Below are 24,571 nucleotides of genomic sequence, written 5' to 3' on the forward strand. Positions count from 1 at the left end.
CACAGTGGCCTCCTCAGGGACCAAGTGCCTTGGACTGTCTTCTCCAGGAAGTGCCACTCTCAACTCATCAGGGCTGCATCCGTGATCACTATGGCCTTGGGTTGATGGACAATGAAAGGACGGACTTGTAGAACCTAATGTGATGGAATCCATCAACAAAGGTATTTCTTGCAAGCCTGAGTGATTCTTATTTGTGCTGACATGCAATGATAAAGAATAGACAATTATCTTTCTAGCATTCATTGAAGAATTTTTATGTGAAATCTTGCTACGTCAGTAAAAATTATGGCACCTGACATTGACTTCAAGACTTGAAGAAACAATCGAGCTGAAAGTTTGGTACTGTGAACTATTTTCCTGACCTGGAATCTGATATCTTGTACTCTTGATAGAGAAAGAGGAGCTGTCACTGCTATCATGCTGAACACCACCAGTATGAATCCTATGTGAGTTGGTTGCAACTGAAGATTTGTTGAAAGGTAAGGATTTCTCCAGATGAGAACAGGTCTGGAGTACATAATTTCATTCTGTTACTAGTGCCTGCCTGGTCAAGATGGTAATGAGCTAGTTGTCTAAGTATTTAAACACTTGGAATCCTTGCAGTCTCAAGTGATCTGCTACCACTGCCATGCACTTGATAAAAACCCTGGGGGCTATGGAGAGGCCAAAGGGCAGTGCTCTGTAGTGATAATGACTGGCTCCCAGCTGAAATCGTAAATACTTTCTGGATTGTCTGTTCATTCTTATGTGATAATATGCATCCTGAAGGTCTATTGAGCATATCCAATCATTCTTGCCCAAAAAGGCCAGAATGGACTGAACTGTGACCATCAGAAATGTTGTGTATAGAACTGAGTTGTTCAAGTCACTGAACTCCAAAATTGGTCCAGTACCTGTTTTTCTTTGGCACTGAAAAGAATCTTGATTAAGTTTCAGATTGATTGTGGCCAGGTGGGACCTCTGGAATGGCTGTTTTTTCTAGCAGCTTTTGTATTTCTAGTCCTACTGCTTTCCTCTGACTGGGTGGAACATCGAGAATTTTGCGTACAGGTGCAGGAGGTAGGGCAAAGGGAATTATATAATCTCTGGAAATATTCCTCTGCATCCATGTCTGTTGTGTTATCTCTAGCCAGGCTCTGTGGTGCAGGTATATTCAACCCCCAATTGCCTCCAGAGGGTGATAATCATGCCTCCTTTCAAAAGTGCTTATAGGGTCTATCATAGGAAGAATTTCTGGAGTCTTGATTCTGTGGTCATCCACTGATATATGGAAATCATCGCCCATTTGAGTTCCCCCCTCTGCTCCTGGGGTAACTATCTGTAAGTGACTCTTGGAAAGCATCATGGGACTTCCTGAACTACATCTTTCGATCAACTTGTTGATTCCTAGAAAAGGGTCTTTGATGGTTTGAAAAAGGTACATCCACTGCACAAAGGGTGTTTCCATCTTTCTCACACTTAGAGAGTGTGTCCTTCATTTTTGGGCAAAACGACAAACTGCCATGAAAAGGTACATTTGTGAAGAACTGCAAAGTATAACTTATGCCAGTGTAACCAGCTGAAGTTTGATTAAGAACTATATGTCATTTGTATAAAGAATTATACGCCATTTGTATAAAGAAAAAAAGTCTCTGAAGTTGTTTTATAGAAAATGTATTAGAACTGTATGTCATTTGAATAACAAACTGACTTTCATAGGTGCTTTTATCTCAAATGTATTTGTAAAATTGTTTGTGTTAAGATACTGTATCTACAATGGGTCCTGCTGGACAAAGTAGGAAAATACTTGTCAGACTGCATGCATGTATGTTAATAGAGGTCTCTGGAAAAAAAATAGTTAAACAGCTAATTTTTTTGTTTTTATGGGTTTGAGACATACCAAGGAAATGCCAGTGAGCCATTAAGTAATTAAAATATTATCCCTTTGTTCTGAAAAGAAATGGAGATGGTATCTCTAGCCTTTTGCTCTGTGAATGTGTATTGACTTTCCAGCAGCTGCATCAGAGCAGCACGACTTCGTCCTGCCCTGCATTTCAGAGAGAAATATTTGTGAGAATCTGCGGTCAGGTGACCAGATGTGGGGAATGTCTTACTTAAGATAAAACATTAAATACTCAGCGATCTGATCTCTGACATTATTCTCTTTGTCCTTTTTCTGCTTGTGGAGCTGACACCCAGGCTCTGCCTTGCTCTACTAAGTACAATCAGGGAACAGTTTCTCTTGAGAACTGCTAAGAATACAGCAAGTTGTTAGTTCAGATTAGTGTTTTTCTTTTATTACTTTAATATTCCCTGTGAAGAGATCTCTGTACTGTCTATTGTGGATATATTTTTTGTAATTTTTATGTATCTTCATTATTATTATTATTATTATTATTATTAAATATATTTAAACCTTTTATTCTGGCTGTTCTTTTAGAAGAGTATTTAATTTTTGAGAGTACCTGTACTTACTTGATTAGTGTCACCATTTCGGCCATCTGTGAAAGCCTTGGCTGTTTTTGTCTAACTACCTCTATTTGCATTAGCAATATTTTGCACAGTATTAATTGCATACCCTTTGTAAGGCCCTTACATTAGCTGATTAAGAGCTGACTGGTGGTAGCGGATTTAACTACCTTATGGTCTGGGTACCAAGGGAGCACTGATAGTGATCTGTGCCAGTCTTTCCCTGGTGTGTATGTGTGTGTGAAAAAACAAATCTCAAAGTGTGTGTCAGCTACTTGGATCAGGGGCACAGAGCACTAGTTTCACAGGGAGGGTGCTGGAGGACTTGGCTTGGTCACTCGGCTGAGGACTTGACCCTGTTTCTGTGCTAGTCAGCCTTATTGGGGTGTTGGAGGGAGACAGATAATAAGAGTTCCAGACCCTGGGCTGACTGTGTACCCTGTTGCCTCTTAAGGGAAATTGTGCTTGATGCAGAGAGGTCTGCATCTGTAAATACTGTGTGTATCTATCTTTCCCAAAGTGCACATCCCCACACTAGTGTCAGTAGAGAGCATTGAGACTCCTTGGTCTCTGGCCCAGAAGAGGGGCATCACAGCATCAATGAAGAAAGACTTGAAGGGCTCCACAAAATCACACAAGCACATCCAAGCATGCCTCCTGATAGAAATGAGTGGACCCACTGCCTTTGAAGCACCTTCAGCTGTATGCAACAGAAGCCCCATGGACAAATTAGAACCAGAGTGAAGAGTAGCCAATTGTGAAGCCACAGAAAGTTGAGCCTCAGCAGTAGTGGTCCAGGCAAGGGATTTTGAAATTCCTTGATCAAGTGCATTTGTAGTCCTGTAAAGTGTCGCAAATACTTCAGCAACCAAAGTGCAAAGTTCGCTGAACCATACACACACTTCCCAAATCTATCCAATGGCCTGGACTTCAGTTAGGGGTGATGGACAGAGGAAATCTGCTCAACAAGTTCCTTCTTGGTGGCTGCCACCATAAGCATAACATGTACAGGCAACTCTTTACTACAGAATTCCCTACCTACCAGTGGAGGCAGAATCTGGTCTGGTCTCTTAGGAATTTGCTCAAATGAGTCAGGTTCCTGCCACACCTGCCTACAGGTCAAGTCAATCAGCTCATCGTTGGGTGACTAATCCAGGAGGTTGGCGGGCCAGCTCCAAAGTCCTCCAAGAATACTGACTCCTGTTGGGAAGGATTAGCACAGTACCAACTACCATTCTGGTCAAGGATTTCAAGAATGTCTCCAAATGAAATGTGTTCAGGAACTGATGGTGGGAACCCTTCCCCATCATTGAAATCAGAATCTTTGGTGACTGACTGCTAAGGGGAGCCCAAGTGCCTACTTTTGCACTTCTTCTTCTTAGGGACTTCCTCAAAGGGATGCTCCAGAGAAGTATCAGAAGAGACAGTGAAACCCTGCTGGGTGGTCTGGAGAGTTTGGGCTGGCTGTCCCTGTAATGTAGAATGATGTCACTCAAGGTGCAGGGACATATGGGGATCCTGAAAAAATATCTGAGGGGGTTAGGATCCCACTGCTCTGCTAGAGCAGAGAAAACCCTCTTCACCAGTGGAAGGGAAGACAACAGAGCCAAGAAGCCGGACCTCTGGCCTACCTGAGGCAGAAGTGGGAGCCTAGCTGTCCACTGACAAAGCTCCTAGAGGTAGAGAAGGCTTTGAAAACTTCAGAGTCAACTCCAACACCTCAGATCCAGCAGGAGTGTTTCAGCTCCAAGAGTCATCTGGGTCCAAAGACATCTCACAACCTTATCTTGCCAGTGGTGGGATGTGAACCCACTTCTCCAGAGAGACTGTAGACTTAATACAGTGCCTTAGACCACTCGGCCACACTACCACCTTTGTTTGAGCTGGTGCAGGCAGAGATGTCTTTGGATCCACAGATAAAGCCATCCTCAGATCCCAACCAGATGGACCCAGAAGACTGGGATCCTGGGTCTGTGAAAGGATGGGTTGGATCAGAGAAGGAGTTGTTAGTGATGGAGTGACAGAAGGCTGGACTTCCTTAACCATGGTGGTGGGATCCAGGATAACTCCCATATGAATCTGCATGGTGAGAAATCTCATCATCATTCTGTCCACATCAGCTTCACTTAGATTTCTGGAAGACTGAGAGGATGCCAAGGAAGGGATCTTGATTGTCAGAAATTCAGAAATGGAGATTGAACTGTAGATGGTACTGAGTCAACAGTGGGAGAGTATGTAGTCCTAGGTAAAGATGCAGATCCCAAGGTACTCAGAGCTGAAGAAGGGGCTGTGGGATTCTTCTTCTTTTGGCTTTTCCTGGTCAGGGGTCACCACAGCAGATCATCTGTCCACTCATGACTGGCAGTGGAGTTTTGTAGTGTCAAGCTGCTAACCCGGTGCCCAACCTTCCACAGAAGGCACCCACATGCACACACACACACCTAGGGCCAATCTAGAGTGTCCAATCCACCTACTGCATGTCTTTGGGATGTGGTAGGAAACTGGAGGAAACCCACGCGACCACAGGGAAGACATGCAGACTCCACACAGAAGGCACCCCAGCCAAGAATCAAACCAGAGGACCTAAAAGCTGTGAGGTGGCAATGCTAACCGCTGCACCACCAGAACCACCCTTAAAGAAGGGGCTGTGGGATCTCACACCTAAATTGTTGTGGAAGTCTTTGGATCTAAATTCTGCTTTTTCTTAGGAGGCTCCAAAAAAGGAGGAGGAGTTGAAGACCCTGACGGTTTGGGAGATTTTAAAACAGACTCCTTAGTTTTTGATTTGGGGGGGGTGGACGTCCAGAAATGTCCTCAGTAAAGGGTGTTGAAAGCAACCCTTTCAGAATGAGTTTATTTTTACGGTCAGTAATAGTCCGAGAATTAGAATTTTATCTGATAAAGGCGACTTGTGCACACATATTTTGAACCCCAAATGACATTTTTTCTGACATTATGAGTACTGTAAAGAATTTTACAGAGAAGAAGAGAAAAGGAAACTTGTAATCTGATGTTGTCAATCTTCATTTTATCTTGGACACTTGGGTTCAGTTCTTCTGAACCTCGAAACCAACTTAGCCATTACTACAGCTCATGAACACCAAAAACATCTTGAGCCAGATACTACCTATGATGTTGCTCTCTCTATGTTACCCCACATCTCGTTTACCACTTCCTGTGACACACGTGTCACCTAGAGATGTCGAGTTTTTGGTTAACAATGCCTGTATTTTTTCCTGCATATCTATTTCTGTGAGTATAATGCTTCACTTTTTTCCTACTGTTTCTTCACTATAGCCTACCCTCTTCCTTTACTCAAATACATCTATATAAAATAGGTCTGTATTGATACTTTACATTATATCCTTCCTATCCCTGTTAGTATAGTGTGGTGCTATGAGTGTTGACTGTTGGTTGTATAAGCCGTTCTCTACTTGTTGTGGCTGATAAAGGTAAAGGCAGTTCAGGTTTTAAGAATTGCCAAAAGTGTGAAAGAAAAATGCCCACCTCTGATGGGCATTCTCTATGTGTCTATTGCCTGGGTCCAGTGCATTTACAGGAGGAATGCTCCATTTGTCACAGCTTTAGTCACCAGACCTTGGTAGAGAGGAAGAATAAATTGATTTTAAAAGACATGTTAAAATCTGCTTTGGAGGAAGCCATCTCGGGATCTGAAAAGAAAAGCAAGAGAGATGTGTCTTTCCCTTCATCATCTTCCTCTTTTTCAAGGACAGAAAAATCAGAAAAGCAGAGTCATCCAGTGCTGACTTCTCCACTGGCACCAACAGCTAAGATACTTAAGTCCTCGGTTACCTGCAGCTCTGCAGAACTGATTGGGGCCTAAAAGGATACTTCGGTACTGACTTCAGCACAGATAGTTTCTTCTCTTCCAGTGTTGACGTTATTGGCACAGGCATTAGAAACAGGATCTGTTATTTCAGTGCTGTCTTCTGTTTCAACTCCATTGGCTTTGACATCAACTGAATGCTCCTTTTTAGACCGGCTTAAGACCAGATATTCACCATCAGTAGACCCTTTCTCAGACTACCTAGTCCATTTTTGGAAAGAAAAAATGTCCCTCAACCCAGTCTGTTTGCTCCACCAACCTGACAAACCTGGATGTGTTGAGATTGGTGTATCAGTTCCTCCTGGCAAGAGGGATTCTAGGCATGTGCCTGGTTTCAGCTCCTTCAGGTGCCAGAACACTTTCTTCCTCAACCAGGGGGTGTAGCTAGGATTTTCAAATTTGTACTCACAGCTCTCAATCTGCTACCCCCCTCCCCAGCCAAGCTACGGACATTCTCGTAATTCACGGTTCGCTCTTTTAGTGTCGATGAAGAGGCATTCGCTGTAATGCCTCTTCAGTAATATAATATAAATTCACTCAAACTTGGTTCCTTGAATTGAAAATTAACCTGAAATGTCAGTTCTTTGAAAAATGCAGCATGGTAGTTGGGGTAGAGAATTTATGCTTTTGTTTTCTGTAACTAAGGTACAGGTTTTGAGCTTGAGTAAATTACTAACCACCTGCTACCCCTAACTAAGATGTTTCATTCACACACACACACACACACACACACACACACACACACACACACACACCCCTACAGTACTTACCTCTTAGTTCAAGAAATATGGACAAAGCCTAAAATAAACAGGGACAGATATTAATTAAATAATGCTCTTGTGAACTTAGAAAGTTGCTAGAACAGGATTTGTGCTAGTATGAGAAAGTTGCTAGAATAACAGGATTTGTGCTAGTATAAATTTTTCTAAAGGACATGAAGTTTGAAACTCAAATGTCTCATTATTTAGCAACTTCAGCCTTCAATAATTTTCTAGTAAATCACAAAATTTATGAGGAACAGACTATGGGGCAAACATCTGGACATTCTGCAAAATTTGGACAGTTGAGAGGTATGCTACCTACCTAACACACACAGACACACACACACACACACACACACACACACACACACACACACACACACACACACACACACACACACACACACACACACAAAACCTTTCAACCTCTTAGAGCAACAAACTCATAAATAAAACTGAGGCAAAGGCCCACAAATAAGGACTTTTTTTAAAAAATATTGCTCTTATAAACTTAGAAAAGATAATAGAATAGTAGTAGGTCTTGCATTAGTACGAATTTTCTGAAATGTATGAAATCTGAAACTCAAATGTCTGCCATTATTTTCTAACTTCAGTCTTTAACAATTTGCCACTAATTTGAAAAACGGACCAAAAATGTGATGCAAAAATATAAAATTGCTAGACAATACAGCTGGGAACCTGTCAAAGAAGGGACACCATTTTAATATGAGCACAGCAGCTAACAAAATTAGAGAATCTACATGCATTTCTGAAATAAAACATAACTCTGATCATTACAGTTATTTATAAAAAGTAAACCCTCCACGTTTCTTCCAAAATTGCTATTTTGCAGAGAGATTTTTAGAGGGAGAGCAACATTTTGAGCCAAAATTGGGGACGGTTGACAGGTTAGGATATTCCTAATTCTATAAAGTGATTTGTTTGCACATACCTCTCAACCTCTTAATGCAGGAAATCTGGACAAGGCCAAATATATTGGGGGAACATACAAACAGTACTAAAAATTGACCTTGTATAAACTTAAGACAGTTAACAGAATATCAGGTCTTGCGTTAGCATGCATTTTTCTGAAGATTATGACGTCTGAAACTTAACGGCGGTCATTTAGTGACTTCATTCCTAAATGATTTACCAGAAAAGTTTTATTTTGCATTTTACAGCACGAACACCAATAAATATCTGTTAAACAAAGCAATGCAGTCTCACAATGAAACTAGACTTAGCATTAAAACTTCTCTGTCCTTGAAACTCACATTCATTGAGACAGCATTGAAACCCACATTCAAAGAAAATACATTTTGCCAGTGGCAGATAAAGATTAACTTTGGGCTGTTTTCGAATCATAGGCCCCTTGCACATGAAACATACACATGCTCTTTTATACACCTTCCATCAAAAGTCTACTCAAACATCTACAGCCCACCAGTATCAGTAAATATGCACAATCTCTGAACTAGTAAAAGCCATCTACATAATTCCACATTAGAGAAATCTGTAACTAATGAAGAGGCTGCTGCTAGCAAACAACTTTAGATTTCATGGTTTCTTCTACAAATAAATGTGCCTGTTGCCCTTGAGGAATAAATTGCATATGTTGCATTGCAATAGGGAATGGATGGCAAACTGATAACAGGTTCATAGTTGCTACTAGATATCTTCGCCAAAGCAGGCTACAGCATCCACCCCCCTTTACAACACAGTACAGTATCAGCAATGCATTTACCTACTGTGGGAGAAGAACCCACAGCCTTCTGCATCAAAAGCAAGTACACTACCTGTTGTGCTATTAACAGTACAAGCAGAAGCAGAAGCAGCACTAAACTTAAGTTCCCCTGCAGCTCTCAGCTCCTTGTAAAATGTCGACACTCAGCTGCATCTCTGAACTTTGCAGCACAAGAAATCTGGAAAAAGCCAACATTTATTTGGGGGGGGGGGACAAAAGCCCAAAAAACAGGGACACATTTTAAACATTGCTTGTATAATTTTGGAAAGTTGCTAGAATAAAATGCTGCATTATCACCATGCATGTCTTGAACCCAGAACCATATGCACTATAGTCAGTGCAACATACCACTATGCTAAATCAGCAGTTTGAAAAATAGGAAGACAAACTTAATAGCCATCATTTAGATAACTCTCAACCTCTTAGCACAAACAACCTGGACAAACAAAGCCAATAATGAGGGAATACAAGTTCAGTTCTCACTTCACACCTTAGCACAAACAGCCTGGACAAACAACAAAAACAATAATGGGAGAAATACAACTTCAGTTCTCACTTCTCACCATAGCTCACAACCATTATAAAAGCAAATCTGAACAAAGTTCAGAAATGGTGGTGGTTAGGGACTTTAGGCTCTTCTTACCCTGAAACAAAGGTACAGGGTTTGAGCCTGAACACCTACAACCAGCAGGGGGCATTTTCACACACACACACACACACACACACACAACACAATTGCGCAATCGTTCACACACACACACAACACAATTGCGCAATCGTTCACACACACACACACACACACACACACACACACAACACAACTGCGCAATCGTTCACACACACACACAACACAACTGCGCAATCGTTCACACACACAACACAACTGCGCAATCGTTCACACACACAACACAACTGCGCGATCGTTCACACACACAACACAACTGCGCGATCGTTCACACACACAACACAACTGCGCGATCGTTCACACACACACAACACAATTGCGCAATCGTTCACACACACAACACAATTGCGCAATCGTTCACACACACAACACAATTGCGCGATCGTTCACACACACAAAATAATTGCGCGATCGTTCACACACACAAAATAATTGCGCGATCGTTCACACACACTAAAGCCTTCACATAATACACTACACTTGAATAATACCTTATTACAAAGCCACTTGAATAAAATAATTGCTTCACATATAATTGCGCGATTAGTGTGCCTTCACATAATACACTCCACTTGAATAAAGCCTTACTACACTTGAATCGTTCACACATTCAAAATTGCGATTGTTCATTGTTCAAAGCCACGGAAATAATTGCGATCGTTCAAAGCCACCAACACATACACTGTGCACTTGCTTCAAATTCAGTTGATTGCCTTCCAACTCAGACAATCCATTTGCTTTGTTTCCTGCTCTTGCCTCCCAACTCCATTTGCTTGCTTTGGTTCCCGCTCACAGCCAGCCAGCCGGACATGATGTGAGCTCACTTCCGAATGGCTGGTATCCTCCTTAAAGAGCCAGCACCTCCTTAAAAAGGAAGAAATATGTACGTACATTTGTTTTTTTTTTTCAAAAATGCTACCCCCCTTCTAAAAAAGTTGTACTGAAATCAGTACAGTGCGTACGCATCCCGATGTCCCTGTCCTCAACCCCTACTACTGCTCCACCTCCGACCTCCAATGAGGCTTTAGATATTCAGTTACAACCTTCCCTGTGCTGACTGTTTCAGAGCCAGTGAGATTTTTATCTCTGATACCGATTCGCCCCTGGGTTCTTGCCAGTGAGATTTTTATCTCTGATACCGATTCGCCCCTGGGTTCTTGCCAGTGAGATTTTTATCTCGGATACCGATTCGCCCCTGGGTTCTTTGGCACCTTGGGATTTTGGATACCTCTTGGGTTTTAAGTATGTTGTTGTTTCTGGGAGGCAGGATTCCAGTCCAGGTTTTTCAGAGCCATCTCTGCCCCTTGGGCCCTCAGCACATGTTAGCTTGACACTGGCTTTGGCCTTGGGGAGGTTTCTTCAGGGCAGGGTGGAACCACAGTGCCAAGGCAGTCCTTCTCTGTGTCTGCCTTCCTTCCACTTTGGGGTGACCAGCTTTCCAGGTCATGGAGAGGGCCTTGTCCTCTGTGGTCATAGTCACCTCCTTCCCTTTCATAGTAGCTCCCCAGTCCTTTCTGTTGTCCAGAGTCCCAGCCAATCTTAACACCTGGACAGCAGGGGTCAAAGCTGCGAGGGTCTACCATACTAGGGAAGATGAGGTATAAGAGGAAACACTTGGATTCCCTCAGGAATCTTTCACAGAGGAAACAGATTATGATTAAGGGGGGGGGGGGTTCTCCACAGTCACCCCCCCGGAGGACATTTAATTCTGGAAATCCTAAAGGAGAGGGGTGTCTGGACATCCTAACAACCCTCCTCGGATGAATAAGTGTACTTGCAAGCTTTCAGCACTCTACCACCTACCTGTTGGGTAACTCCACCCACTGATGAGCTCATTAAGAGGATCCTGCAATAGGCAAGGAAGGCTCCTGATTCCAAAGACCCCCATCTCCAAGAGTCCAGACAAAATCTTAACTGTTCCCAAGAACCACCAGTTCTGGGCAGAGGGATTGTTGTTAGATGCCATGGTGGTATTGGCAGCTACAAAAAAGGAAGTGGCAGAGGAGAGTTCCACTATCCATACTCCTAACAGAGAGTCTAGGATGTTGTCTAGATTTGGACAGCAGACCTATGCTTTGACTTTTGCATTATGGTCCTTAAACTTTATGGCTCACTTCAGCAGATTTCAAAGGGATCTAGTTAAGGACACATCAGATACTCTGGCAGGAGCCATGTCTGTGGGAGTCCAATATAATGCTGCTTTCCAGTTGGCCAGCCTAGAGTCTATTGCAAATTCGTGTCTATTGCAAATTCGTTTATGAGGCTCATAGCACATGCATCCAAATGACTGACCAAGGCAGCGGGTTCAGGCATAGCTATAAGGAGACATGCCTGGATGTGCTTATGTGATTTTGCTGAGCCATTCAAGTATTCATTCATCAATGCCCCCCCTTTGACGACTCATTCCAGAGGATATCTCCACTTCCATCTGGGAGACAGTAATTTTTAGTTTAGAGCTCTTTCGTTTGGTCTCACCACAGCCCCAAGGGTGTTCACCGAATGTATGGAAGTAGTAGCTGCTCACTTGAGCCTGCAAGGATTACGGGTGTATCCATACTTAGACGACTGGCTCCTTACCACTCTCACCAGGCATCATACAGAACAAGCAAGGAACTACATTCTCTGGTTTTGCTCCAACCTAGGGATTACAATCAGCTATGAATAATCTCATCTGAATCTGACTCGGACATTAGAGTTCATAGGAGTAATATGGAACAGCAATACTTGCATATCCTCCCTTCCTCCACAGAGACTATTGAAAATCAAAGCCCAAGTAAGGAAAACTGTCAAGACCAACAGAGTTCCCACATGACTTGTTTTACAAGACTTGGGTTCAATAGCAGCAGCCACAGCTTTACTGCCCCTAGCAAGATTCCACATGAGATGTTTACAGTGGCTTCTAGCATCTCAGTGGTCCATTTTGAATCAACCAAGGTCAGATCAGGTTTTTATTAACAACCATTGCAAGAAAGACCTAGCCTGGTGGTGCTACTCAGAGGAAATTATTTTGGGCTGTCCCTTTATTCCTTCTCAACCCCAAGCCATAGTGACCACAAACACCTCCCAGATGGGGTGTGGGCATTATCTGGGCATGGTCGTCCAAACCACTTGGTCCCCCATGAGGCCAACTTGCATATCAGTGTCCAATAGGTGACAGCAGTGTTGTTAGCACTGCAAGCCTTTCAAACCACTGTCTCCATTGGAGTATTGCAATACAAATAGACAATCTATGTCAGCAGTTCAATATGTCTGCGGTTTGGTACATCAACAAGCAGGGAGGAACCAAGTCTTGCCCCTTTTGTCAAGATGCTCTCAGAATGAATACAATAATTTTCACCTTTGAGGATAAGTTACAGTTGGATAAAATTTGCTTTACTTCCTACGACCCTATACGTAGCTCAACCTATTCTGATGCTTCCCAAGAAACATTTTCTTAAGCAAATAAACACACTATTATTAAAATTTCTATGGTTTCCTAAAAGAAATTGAGTGGCTTTCTCACATCACAGTAGATCATGGGAACAAAAAGGACTAAATTTTCTGGATATTGGATCTTACATAAATGCTTTCATACTTAAAACTGTCTCAAACTGGATAAATTCCAATTATATTTTTCTAGTAGCGGTTACTTTGGCCAGAAGAATTTCAGAAGTCTAAGCCTTGTCTTGCAAGGCACCTTACCTGATATTTCATAAAGACAGGGTTTCCTTAAGAACAAAACCTTCCTTTTTACCAAAGTTGGTGTCAGAAAAATATCAATCAGATGATCCATTTACCTGTGTTTTTCCCCAATTTCTCAAACAAAAGGTGAATACTGTATACTGTTTATATTAATTAGATGTTCATAAACAACTGCATTTCTATCTTCATAGAACAAAAGATATAAGGAAGTATGACCAATTTTGTGTCATTTGCACCTGCTAGAATGACCAAACCAGTCACCAAAGTTACTTTAGCAAAGTAGCTGAAATTCTTTATTTTCTTCATATACAACAAGAGAAAAGTTGAATTACCTGGTCCTGTTAGAATGTATTCCAGTAGAGCTGTAGCTGCTTCAGCAGGTTTCCTCTCCAGGGCATAAATAGATTATATTTATGCAGTGTTAGCTTGGGCTATGCCACATACCTTTCTCACTCATTATAAATTGGACCTAGTCTGTAGTGGGAAGACAGTCATTTGGTTCTATGGTGCTCAGGAATATCCTCCCATGAGCCCATTCAAGATGTATGGTAGCTGGGGTCTCTGTCAAAAGTGTCAAGCATAAAATGAAGATTGACAACATCAGATAAATAAGTTATGTACTTACCATAACATTCAATATTCATTTATCCTTGACATCAACACCCTTCTTCCCCCTTCCATTCAGATTTCTTGGTGGGAAAACTTATGGTCCTAACTGTATATTTATTTGTAAATGACACCAGATATGGTGTCATTAAAGGTATTTCAGAATTGTGCTATCTTTCCATTTTCTGTCTCCAAACACAAAGTGGGGTAACAAACAGGAGCATCATGGGTAGGATCTGGCTGGCTGGAGAGTTTTTTGATGTTCATGAGGTGTAGTAACAGCCGAGTTGGTTTGGAACTGAATTCCAGTGTCAAGGACAAATGAAGATGGCCAACACAGATGGAATGTTACAATAAGTACACAACTTAAATGGTAATAAAGTTACACAGCATGTGCAGCTTATATAAAAGGCAGGAAAATAGCAACTATGGTAATGAGAATTACAGCTATTGTGAAAGAGGAAATATAAAACTCATCTGTGAAGAGCAGTTCAAGAACTGAAATGGTGAACGCATGTTATTTGAAAAGCAATAAATGAGACCGAGGGTATGTTAGGGGATGTTGCATTATAAGTAAGGGAAGAGCTTGAGAGTTGTTTGGTGGTCACAAGGTATAATAATGGCCAAACCCAACAGTGAATGGCAGAATATCTCCCCCTGTACATAGTCCTTTCCTCCACTAGAATCTAACATTTTCACATAGAGCAGGCTACATTCCCTTGGCTGAAAGGATCTGGTCCTTCAGCAGTGGCAATCTATGTGTAAGGGACCTGAAATTATGCTGAACCACAGGAATGTAGTACAGGTCTTTCAAAAAACACAATGGTTCATTGCTGCCTGTGTACACCAGAGGTGATAGAGTGCTGGTCATTTTCCTAACTAGACTGTAGTCATATGGTACAGAACAGGATAGAAGAGTCAATAAAAAAGGGTTATATCTGCCACTGTACAGTATAGTAGCTAGAATGTATTCACAGAAAGAGGGCCCATTTCTTCACAAGGACCTAGTATTTTCACATAGCGCAGACTAGACTACATTGGCTGAAAGACCCTGGGTCCTTCAGCCATGGCAATCTGTGTTGAAGAGGCTGGAAATTATGCTAAACCAAAAGAATGAGTACAGCTCTTTCTCGAAAAATAGTCATTCATGCCTTTGTATACCAGAAGTGACAGAATCTATTCCCATAAGAAAGACCCTTTTCCCCAACTAGAATTTAGCCATGTTACACAGAACAGACTAGAACTCGATAAAAAGGGTCATTCTTGCCAGTGCACACTAAAGGGGTTAGAAGCTATTCACAGAAATATGGTCCTTTCCTCCAGTAGAATTTAGCATTTTTAGATACAGTAGGTTATATTCCCTTGGCTAAAAGAACCAGGGACCTTCATCGCTGGCAATCTGTTCTGAATGGGCCTAAAATAATGCTCAGCCAAATGTAAGTCATGTATTTCCAAAAAGAATGGCAATTCCTGCCACTGCACACCCAAGGAGATAGAGTTTATTCCCAGAAAGATGATCCTTCCCTCCACTAGAATCTAGCATTTTCACATAGAGCAGGCTAGATTCCTTTGGCTGAAAAGACCTGGGTCTGACAGCCATGGCAATCTGTCTTGAAGGGGAAAGAAATTACACTCAAACAAAAGAATGTAGTGCAGCTGCTTCCTAAACAATGGTCATTCCTGCCTTTGCGTACCAGAAGTGACAGAATCTATTTCCATAAAAAAAGGTCATTTTCCCCACTAGAATTTACCCTTGTTGCACATGACAGGCTAGACAACTCAATAAAAAGGGTCATTCCTGCCAATGTACACTAAAGGGGTAAGAAGCTATTCACAGACAGACAGTCCTTTCATCCACTAGAATTTAGAATTTTCTGATACAACAGGTTATATATTCCTTTGGTTGAAAATACCAGGATCCTTCATACGTGGTAATCTGTTCTGAAGAGGCCTGAAATTATGCTTAGCCAAACAAATGTAAGTCATGTATTTCCAAAACAAATGGTAATTCCTGTGACTGCACACTAAAAGAGAGAGACTTTATTCCCAGAAAGATGGTCCTTTCCACCACTAAAATCTAGCATTTTCACATAAAGCAGGCTAGATTCCATTGGCTGAAAGGTACTGGGGTCCTTCAGCCATGGCAATCTGTGCTGAAGCGGCCAGAAATTACATTCAACCAAAAGAATGTAGTGCAGCTCTTTTCTAAAAAAAAAAAAACAAAAGGTCATTCCTGCCTTTGTACACCAGAAGTGGCAGAATCTATTCTGTTAAAAAGGTCCATTTCCCAACTAGAATTTAGCCATGTTACACATAACAGGCTTGAGGACTCAATAAAAAAGGGCAATTTCTGCCAGTATACACTAAAGGGGTTAGAAGGTATTCACAGAAAGACGTTCCTTTCCTCCACTGGAATTTAGCATTTCTGATACAGAAGGTTATTCCCTTGGCTGAAAGTACCAGGATCCTTCATATGTGGTAATCTGTTCTGAAGAGGCCTGAAATTATGCATAACCAAACAAATGTAAGCCATGTATTTCCAAAAAGGATGTTAATTCCTGCCACTGCACACCAGAAGAGATAATATTTATTCCCAAAAAGATGGTCCTTTCCACCACTAGAATCTAGCATTTTCACATAGAGTAGGCTAGATTCCATTGGCTGAAAGGCCATGGGTCCTTCAGCCATGGCAATCTGTGTTGAAGGGGCCAGAAATTATGCTCAACCAAAAGAATTTAGTAAAGTTCTTTACTAAAAAATAAAATGGTCATTCCTGCCTTTGTTTTACCAGAAGTAACAGAATCTATTCCCATAAAAACAGTCCTTTACACCACTAAAATTTAGCCATGTTGCACATAACTGGCTACAGGGTTCAGTAAAAAGGGTCATTCCTGCCAGTGTACACTAAAGGGGTTAGAAGGTAATCACAGAAAGACGTTCCTTTCCTCCACTAGAAAAAGCATTTTCTGATACAGAAGGTATATTCCCTTGGCTGAAAGTACCAGTATCCTTCATATGTGGCAATCTGTTCTGAAGAGGCCTGAAATTATGCTTAACCAAACAAATGTAGGTCATGTATTTCCAAAAAGAATGGCAATTCCTGCCACTGCACAGCAGAAGAGATAACATTTATTCCCAGAAAGATGGTCCTTTCCACCACTAGAATCTAGCATTTTCAGACAGAGCAGGCTGGATTCCGCTGGCTGAAAGGCCCTGGGTCCTTCAGCCTTGGCAATCTCTGTTGAAGGGGCCAGAAATTATGCTCAACCAAAGGAATGTAGTAAAGTTCTTTCCTAAAAAATAAAATGGTCATTCCTGCCTTTGTGCACCAGAAGTAACAGACTATTCCAATAAAAAATTCCTTATCAGCACTAGAATGTAGCCATTTTACACATAACAGGCTACGGGACTCAATAAAAAGGGTCCTTCCTGCCACTCTACACTAAAGGGGTTAAAGCTATTCACAAAAAGACGGTCCTTTCCTCCTCTAGAATTTAGCATTTTCTGATACAGAAGGTCATATTCCCTTGACTGAAAGTACCAGGATCCTTCATATGTGGTAATCTGCTCTGAAGAGGCTTGAAATTATGCTTAACCAAACAAATGTACGTCATGTATTTCCAAAAAAAAAGGTAATTCCTGCCACTGCACAGCAGAAAAGATAACATTTATTCATCTAGCATTTTCACATAGAGCAGGCTATATTCCGTTGGCTGAAAGGCCCTGGGTCCTTCAGCCATGGCAATCTGTGTTGAAGGGGCCAGAAATTATGCTCAACCAAACGAATGTAGTAAAGTTCTTTCCTAAAAAATAAAATGGTCATTCCTACTGTTGTATACCAGAAGTAACAGAATCTATTCCCATAACAAATGTCCTTTTCACCACTAGAATTTAGTCATGTTGCACATAACCAGCTAGGGGGCTCCATAAAAAGGGTCATTCCTGCTGGTGGACACTAAAGGGTTAGAAGGTATTCACAGAAAGACGTTCCTTTCCTCCACTGGAATTTAGCATTTTCTGATACAGAAGGTTATATTCCCTTGGCTGAAATTACCAGGATCCTTCATATGTGGTAATCTGTTCTGAAAAGACCTGAAATTATGCATAACCAAACAAATGTAAGCCATGTAGTTCCAAAAAGGATGTTAATTCCTGCCACTGCACACCAGAAGATATATTTATTCCCAAAAAGATGATCCTTTCCACCACCAGAATCTAGCATTTTCACATAGAGCAGGCTATATTCCATTGGCTGAAAGGCCCTGGGTCCTTCAGCCACGGCAATCTCTGTTGAAGGGGCCAGAAGTTATGCTCAACCAAAAGAATGTAGTGCAGCACTTTCCTAAAAAGTCATTCCTGCCTTTGTACACCAGAAAAAAGGTCCTTTTTACCACTAGAATTTAGCCATGTTGCACATAACCGGCTGGGGGGCTCAATAAAAAAGGTCATTCCTGCTGGTGGACACTGAAGGGGTTAAAAGCTAGTCACAAAAAGACGGCCCTTTCCTCCACTAGAATTTAGCATTTTCTGGCACAGAAGGTTATATTCCCTTGGCTGAAAGTACCGGGATCCTTCATATGTGGTAATCTGTTCTGAAGAGGCTTGAAACAAATGTACATCATATATTTCCAAAAAAAATGGTAATTCCTGCCACTGCACAGCATAAGAGATAAAATTTATTCCTAGAAAGATGATCCTTTCCACCACTAGAATCTAGCATTTTCACACAGAGCAGGCTATATTCCGTTGGCTGAAAGGCCCTGTGTCCTTCAGCCATGGCAATCTGTGTTGAAGGGGCCAAAACATATGCTCAACCAAAAGAATGTAGTAAAGTTCTTTCCTAAAAAATAAGATAGTCATTCCTACCTTTGCATATCAGAAGTAGCAGAATCTATTCCCATAAAAAAAGGTCCTTTTCACCTTTAGAATTTAGCCATGTTGCACATAACCAGCTAGGGGGCTCAATAAAAAGGGTCATTCCTGCTGGTACACTAAAGGGGTTAGAAGGCATTCACAGAAAGACGTTCCTTTCCTCCAGCAGAATTTAATATTTTCTGATACAGAAGGTTATATTCCCCTGGCTGAAAGTACCAGGATCCTTCATATGTGGCAATCTGTTCTGAAGAGGCCTGAAATGATGCTTAATCAAGCAAATGTACGTCATGCAGTTCCAAAAAGAATGTTAATTCCTGCCACTGCACAACAGAAGAGAACATTTATTCCCAGAAAGATGGTCCCTTCCACCACTAGAATCTAGCATTTTTACATAGAGCAGGCTAGATTCCGTTGGCTGAAAGGCCCTGGGTCCTTCAGCCATGTCAATCTATGTTGAAGGGGCCAGAAATTATGCTCAACTAAAAGAATGTAGTAAAGTTCTTTCCTAAAAAATAAAATGGTTATTCCTGCCTTTGTACACCAGAAGTAACAGACTATTCCAATAAAAAAATCCTTATCAACCACTAGAATTTAGCAATTTTACACATAACAGGCTATGAGACTCAATAAAAAGGGTCCCTCCTGCCAGTCTACACTAAATGTTTCCTCCACTAGAATTTAGCATTTTCTGATACAGAACGTTATATTCCCTTGGCTGAAAGTACCAGGATCCTTCATATGTAGTAATCTGCTCTGAAGAGGCCTGAAATTATGCTTAACCAAACAAATGTACGTCATGCATTTCCAGAAATAATGGTAATTCCTGACATTGCCCAACAGAAGAGATAAAATTTATTCCCAGAAAGATGGTCCTTTCCATCACTAGAAACTAGAATTTTCACATAGAGCAGGCTAGATTCTGTTGGCTGAGGCCCTGGGTCCTTCAGCCATGGCAATATGTGTTGAAGGGGCCAGGCATTATGCTCAACCAAAAGAATGTAGCCAAGTTCTTTCCTAAAAAACAAAGTGGTCATTCCTGCCTTTGTATGCAAGAAGTAACAATCTATTCCCATAAAAAAGGTCCTTTTCACCACTAGAATTTAGCCATGTTGCACATAACCGGCTAGGGGGCTCAATAAAAAGGGTCATTCCTGCTAGTGTACAATAATAAGGTTAGAAGGCATTCACAGAAAGACATTCCTTTCCTCCACTAGAAATTAGCATTTTCTGATAAAGAAGGTTATGTTCCCTTGGCTGAAAGTACCAGGATCCTTCATATGTGGCAATCTGTTCTGAAGAGGCCTGAAATTATGCTTAACCAAACAAGCATACGTCATGTATTTCCAAAAAGGATGTTAATTCCTGCCACTGCATAGCAGAAAAGATAAAATTTATTCCCAGAAAAATGGTCGTTTCCACCACAAGAATCTAGCATTTTCACATAGAGCAGGCTAGATTCCGTTGGCTGAAAGGCGCTGGGTCCTTCAGCCATGGCAATCTATGTTGAAGAGGCCAGAAATTATGCTCAACCAAAAGAATGCAGTAAAGTTCTTTCCTAAAAAAATAAAATGGTCATTCCTGACTTTGTACACCAGAAGTAAGACTATTCCCATAAAAAAATCATTTTCACCGCTAGAATATAGCCATTTTACACATGACAGGCTATGGGACACAATAAAAAGGGTCCTTCCTGCCAGTCTACACTAAAAGGGTTAGAAACTATTCACAGAAAGAAGGTCCTTCCCTCCACTCAAATTTGGAATTTTCTGATACAGAAGATTATATTCCCTTGGCTGATAGTACCAGGATCCTTCATATGTGGTAATCTGCTGTGAAGAGGCCTGAAATTATGCATAACCAAACAAACGTACGTCATGTATTTCCAAAAAGAATGTTAATTCCTGCTACTGCACAGCAGAAGAGCTAAAATTTATTTCCAGAAAGATGGTCCTTTCCACCACTAGAATCTATCATTTTCACATAGAGCAGGCTAGATTCCATTGTCTGAAAGGTCCTGGGTCCTTCAGCCATAGGAATGTGTGTTGAATGTGCCAGAAAGTATGCTCAAACTATAGAAAGTAGTGCAGCTCCTTCCTAAAAAATGGTTATTCTTGCCTTTGTACACTGGAAGTATCAGAATCTATTCCCATAAAAAAGGTCCTTTTCCACACTGAAATGTAGCCATGTTACACTTAACAGGCTAAGGGACTCAATAAAAAGGGTCATTCCTGCCAATGTACACTATAGGGGTTAGAAGCTACTCAGAGAAAGACAGTCCTTTCCTCCACAAGGATTTAGCCCTTTGTGATACAACAGGTTATATTCCCTTGGCTGAAAGGATCAGGTCCTTCACCCCTGGCAATCTGTTCTGAAGGAGCCTGAAATTATGCTCAGCCAAACAAATGTTAGTCATGTATTTTCCAAAAAGAATGATAATTCTTTCCACTGAACACCAGAGGAGATAGAATTTATTCCAAGAAAGATGGTCCTTTTCTCCACTAGAATCTAGCATTTACACATAGAGCAGGCTAGATTCCGTTGGCTGAAAGGCCCTGGGTCCTTCAGCCATGGGAATCTGTATTGAATGTGCCAGAAATTATGCTCAAGCAAAAGAAAGTAGTGCAGCTCGTTCCTAAAAGAAAAAAATGGTCAGTCTTGGCTTTGTACACTGAAAGTAACAGAAACTATTCCCACAAAAAAGTTCCTTTTCCCCGATAGAATTTAGGCATGTTACACATAACAGGCTAGGGGACTCAATAAAAAGGGTCATTCCTACCAGTGTACACTAAAGGGGTTAGAAACTTCTCAGAGAAAGACGATCCTTTCCTTCACTAGGATTTAGCCCTTTCTGATACAACAGGTTATATTCTTTTGGCTGAAAGGCTCAGGTCCTTCACCCCTGGCAATCTGTTCTGAAGGGGCCTGAAATTATGCTCAGCCAAACAAATGTAAGCCATTTATTTCCAAAAAGAATGCTAATTCCTTCCACTGAACACCAGAGGAGATAGAATTTATTCCCCGAATGATGGCCCTTTCATCCACTAGAATCTAGCATTTTCACATGCAGCAGGCTAGATTCCATTGGCTGAAAGGTCCTGGGTCCTTCAGTCATGGGAATCTGTGTTGAATGTGCCAGAAATTATGCTCAAGCAAAAGAAATTAGTGCAGCTCTTTCGTAAAAAAAAAAAGGGTTATTCTTGCCTTTGTACTCTGGAAGTATCAGAATCTATTCCCATAAAAAAGGTCCTTTTCCCCACTAGAATTTAACCATGTTACACATAACAGGCGAGGAGATTCAGTAAAAAGGATCATTCTTGCCAGTGTACATTATAGGGGTTAGGAGATACTCAGAGAAAAACAAGTCCTTTCCTCCACTAGGAGTTAGCACTTTCTGATACAACAGGTTAGATTCCCTCGGCTGAAGGGATCAGGTCCCTTCATCCCCGGCAATCCTTTCAGAAGGGGGCCTAAAATTATGCTCAGCCAAACAAATTAAAGTCATGTATTTCCAAAATGAATGGTGATTCCTTCCACTGAACACCAGAGGAGATAGAATTTATTCCCCGAAAGATGGTCCTTTTCTCCACTAGAATCTAGCATTTTCACATAGAGCAGGCTAGATTCCGTTGGCTGAAAGGCCCTGGGTCCTTCAGCCATGGGAATCTGTGTAGAATGTGCCAGAAATTATGCTCAAGCAATAGAAAGTAGTGTTCCTAAAGTAAAGTTCCTAAAAATAAAATGGTTATTCTTGCTTTTGTACACTGGAAGTATCAGAATCTATTCCCATAGAAAAGGTCCTTTCCCCCACTAGAATGTAGCCATGTTAAAAAGGGTCATTCCTGCCATTGTACACTATAGGGGTTAGAAGCTACTCAGAAAAAGACAGTCATTTAAGACAGTAAAGCACACACAACTCTACTAAAGTAAATAGCCTGGGGGGAGATCGGATATACACTATCCCGTTAAACTATGCTGGTTTTACTTATATAATGCAATGACTTATTATGAGTAATTTACTAAGGTGTTAAATAGTATGTGTAAAGCGTTACCTACTATTTATGCGTGTTGGTGGGGGGATGCAACTTGTTAGGTGCATGTTAGGTGTTAAACAGTACTAATGCAATGCAATGAATTATTATTAAGCGTGCACTATCCCTTTAAACTATGCTGGTTTTACTTATACAATGCATTGAATTATTAATTTACTCATAATATGCGTGATTTCTGTATACGAGTGTTTACTTTCGTGACAGTCAGAGTAGTATCCCTTTAAACTATGCAATGCAATGAATTATTAGGAGTAATTTACTCATAACATTATTATGCGTGATTTATGTTTACCGGTGTTTACTTTCGTGACAGTCACACTAGTTGTGGGCGGTCAGGGGCGGGGTTTGCTACTGCACATCCTGCGAGGCACTACACTGTTATATAACCAAATAAACTGTAAAATATTTGTAAAGAAGTTAAAATATCTTTCAGTCCTTTTCCTACAATCTACGCTATTAAAAAAGTTAGATTCCATACTCTGAATGGACCCTGTCAATCATATGCAATACATCAGACTGCCTCATGTTTATTAATAACTAGGTCCTTTCAGCCAAGGGAATCTAGCCTGTATTACGTGAGACAGCTAAATTCTATTACTGCAAAGAATGTCCTCTTCCCCACTACAATTCAGCCTTCTCGCATAGAGCAGGCTAGATTCCCTTGGCTGAAAGGCCCCAGGTCCCTTCAGCCAAGGGAATCTAGCCACAACCGTAATACATGCAACCATTAAACTTGCACCCTCTGACCCTTCAAACCACGTCCGGGTCATGATGCTGCGTTAACTTCCCAAAAGTACAGCTTCAAAGGAAACAAATTAAACGACCTCAACAATCTGCCAAAAAGATAGAGGGAATAGAGAAACAGCTCCTCACCCCTCATGCATAAATAACAACAAAACCAAAACAAAATATGTATAACTGTCACGTACGAGAAATATTTCTACTCCATTTACAAAATTAAACGAGGTGACAAGCTTTATGTGAAGAAGATCTATACCTTTACAAGATAAATTACACAAGAAAAAGCCCAACACGCAAGATTTCATTCCTGATGGAAGAGAAATGCGAGACTGGAGAGAAACAGGATGAAATAGTCTCATAAACAATCCACCAAGCGTTTTGGAGGTCGAAGGACGTAACACAAGTTGCACTCACCTGATGCCAGCTACTTAACATCGGAGACATCGTCGTATTGTCGTCTCAGTCCACAAAGCAAGTTAAGGATCTTCCAAAACAGAACACACATGACATGTCCGAAAGAGAATCAACTCTCTCTTTTTCTTTCTTTTTCTCTTTTCTTTCTCTACTCCTCTCTTCTTTCCCCCTTTTCTCTTCTTCTTCCTATCCTCTCAGTGTCTGCTACGATAGATTGTAATCGACCCAACCTCCAGAAAATTGAACTGATAAGCTTCACAGATTCCTGGAAAGCAAAAAACAATTCAGAATTTCAACCAACGTGAATGCGCAGAGACACAACCCAGGTGCCTGGATGACCCAAATACGTAACGAAAGGTCAATGGGCGGAGCCTACTCACAAATTTCTGCAGGGATAACTGTATCTTGCCCAAACACGGCATGATTAACGCTACTATTGAGATATCCATTGCTCATAAAGATAAGGAGCTCTTCCCAAACCCCAGATGTAGTAGTGTAGCACTAACACAATCCAACCAACTTCAACTTCATGAATCTCGCAAATATAGCGCTTTTTAAGTTTTACACTGATGCTAAAGCTTTCCAGCCTCAAACACCAGAGGCTACACTGATCAATCAATTATTGCTATGTAACCACAGCATAAACGCAAAAGAGGCACTTCGCAACCCTTAAGATCAGTCAAGTTTTAGACAACCATTCAGACACTATATAACCAAATA

At 41.2% G+C, this 24,571-nt stretch overlaps 1 protein-coding gene across 1 annotated transcript in view; it reads right to left on the bottom strand.

The window, feature by feature from the left end:
- RNF169 (ring finger protein 169) overlaps positions 1–24,204 on the bottom strand; it is a 689,470-nt gene extending 665,266 nt beyond the window's left edge. The window contains exon 1 of the mRNA XM_044072675.1: positions 23,852–24,204. The gene's annotated coding sequence lies outside the window, so the exon portion shown is untranslated. The remainder of the gene's footprint in view (positions 1–23,851) is intronic.
- Between the last annotated feature and the right edge of the window lie 367 nt (positions 24,205–24,571).

The sequence above is a fragment of the Protopterus annectens genome, chromosome 5.part0 (genome assembly GCF_019279795.1).
Source record: "Protopterus annectens isolate FY-2018-M chromosome 5.part0, PAN1.0, whole genome shotgun sequence".
Taxonomy (NCBI): Eukaryota; Metazoa; Chordata; order Ceratodontiformes; family Protopteridae; genus Protopterus; species Protopterus annectens.